Below are 2,723 nucleotides of genomic sequence, written 5' to 3' on the forward strand. Positions count from 1 at the left end.
CCTTCCTTCCCATCTTCCTCCCCACCTTCTTTCCCTTCTCCCTTCCTAAGAAATGATTTCAGAAACCTCTGTCCAGAAAGTAAAAACCCTAGCATTTATACTTTCATCTCTGCACATCTATATTTTGCAAATTGCACAGACATTGACTATAATATTGCATTCCATTCCTCGGATTATAAAAGTGAAGGCTGATTCCTAACCAATTCAGTGCAATGTAGTGAAAAGAGCTCCAGAAATGGAGCCTGAAGAGATGGATTTGAAAATTCTGACTGTTTTACTACCTGTGTAACATTGCACAAGTTACTTAACTTCTGTGGGCCTCAGTTTCCTCATCTGTAAAAAGAACCAGATTGGATGATTACTAACAGTTCTTTCATCTCTAAATCTATGATCCCATGATTATATCAAATCAGTGGCCAAGCCAAGAAGAGAATTTGGCACTCTAACCCTATAAACCTTGACCTCAGATTTAATGCGTCAGTGGGAGTTTTATAAAGAAAGCAGTTTTCTTCTTTGACATTTTTTCTTGCTGATGATGATTTTTCAAAGCCTCCTTTTCACAAGTGAAAACTGCTTTTGCCTAAGCAGATGCCTGTTTCTATATTTTGCAAGCAGGAAAAAAATTGGTGGAATTGAGTTGGGAGGGAATGAGGGGAGAAAAAAGAAGATGAAGGGGGTGCATTGTAACACAGGGTATGCTCAGACAGGAAGTCAGGTATAAACTGGGAGGGGGGAAGGAAGCAGAATCCTCCAAAGAAAAGTTATTTTTAATATGAAATACTTATTGAAAAATTTCCAAACCAGGAGTCTGCAGGACTCTCACTCATCTCTCTGTTCTCACTGACAAAATACTTCTCGCCCTCCATTCAGTTTGTGTGAGCAGTTGGAGGAGACTAGCTGCTACATAAAATGCCCCAAATTTATCCATTCCTATTTGTTGAACACTTTCTATGTGCTGTGCCCCCATGCTTGGTGCTGTGGGAGAGCAGGGGGCTGGTGGCATCATTCCCACTACTGGGAAACAGTCCAATGGGGGAAAAGAAGAGGCATATACATGAAATAGCAGTTAAAATAAAAAAGTTTTTGAGGTACTGAAAGGCTATATCATCTCTGTGGGGTTACATAGCCAGCACATGTTAGAGTCAGGATTAGAATCTAGGCCTTTCTGATGCAAAGCTTGCTCTCTACCCTATGGATTCCATCTTACAGTAGAGGGATATGCCACAAAATAATATCTTGTAAGAACATCAGAGAGTTGTAATACAAATTGCAATGTAAGGCCTGATTTTTTGGGGGGAGGGAAGTTAGGTTGAAGAGAGGTTACATTCTAGTACCCCTTTCTCTTTTTCCCATTTCTGTGCCCTCAGGATCCTTCCTGAGATCCAGGTCACAGAAAAAACTTCATCTGATACTCATTCTCCATGAGGTATTGAGGATATGATTCAGGTACTCCCCCCTTCCCAGGTGTTGTTTCAGTTTTAGAGAGATAGAAGAGATCTTGGAGATTATCATGTCCACCTGTTAAAAGAAAAGAAGAAAAAAAGAAAACTGAGGCTCACAGAGGTTGTGACTTCTTTCAAGGTCATACATACAGCTAGTTAGGCAACAGAAGACAGGAACCTCCCTGACTGGTCTTCTTTCTACTATCCTATTCTGTATCTCCAGTGGTGGAATTCTGGGCACTAAGCCAGGCCTGGAGGGGAGGTATTTGGGGGGGGCCTTTCCTGCCCTTCTTAAATCACACCACCTAGGCAGACACTTGTGATTAGGGGCAGCAAGGCCTCTGGACAGTAGTTCATTTGACACCCTCTGGCTATGTGGCTGAAGAACTGGTTAAAGAGATTTACAGCCTTTTGCTCTGACACAGGTCACTTCTATGGTATATGTGTATGTGTGTATATTTGTGTGTGTGTGTGTGTGTTTCCCCACTCAGTCTCTTGCAAAACCCAGAGAAAAACTCCCACGTACAGCCAGCAAACATTCCATGCCTGACGTACGTTAGGCATCATCCAAATGTAATTGGAGTGGTTCACTTCTAATCTAGTTTGGGCTATGATGATAACTGCTTCAATTTATACAATCAGAGCTCACTGCTGAGTGACTTTGCGTTCCTCTACATCAAAGGTAATTATTATTTTTATAGTTCAATTAGCAAACATTACATTTCTGTTTTCCTTGCTAAGATGGTACTACCTAATTTAACAATAACACACTTATGCCAAAGCTGTCGTGGGGACAAGATGCTATTATAATAGGGTGTCTTTCGCTAGTGTGTGTGTTTGGTTCTCTCTCTCTCTCCCCCCCCCTTCTCTTCCACCCCATTCCACAATGCAGGAACTATCCATTCTCTGGAGTACTGAAGTTTCTAGTTTGTTCTTTTCACAATTATTAGCCATTTTCAGAGCCCCTGATATGGACTGGGGTCGTGGAAAGTCCTCTGAACTTGGATTCAGAAAATCTGGTCCATGCCTTAGCTCCTAAAACCCTCCTGGCACATAGTAGGCACTTAATATATGCTTGTTGATTGATGGATTTATTGCAAAGCACTTTCCTAAGTTCGGAAGGAGATACAAAATTTTGGTCATGTGAAATGCCTACCCGTCACGGAGTCTAATGAAGAGATAATACACACAAATACACATGCACACACACAAACACGAGAGAGGGAGAGGAAGGGGGAGAGAGAGAGAGAGAGAGAGAGAGAGAGAGAGAGAGAGAGAGAG

Source organism: Vombatus ursinus, unplaced genomic scaffold (genome assembly GCF_900497805.2).
Source record: "Vombatus ursinus unplaced genomic scaffold, bare-nosed wombat genome assembly UNPS02014791.1, whole genome shotgun sequence".
Lineage (NCBI taxonomy): Eukaryota > Metazoa > Chordata > Mammalia > Diprotodontia > Vombatidae > Vombatus > Vombatus ursinus.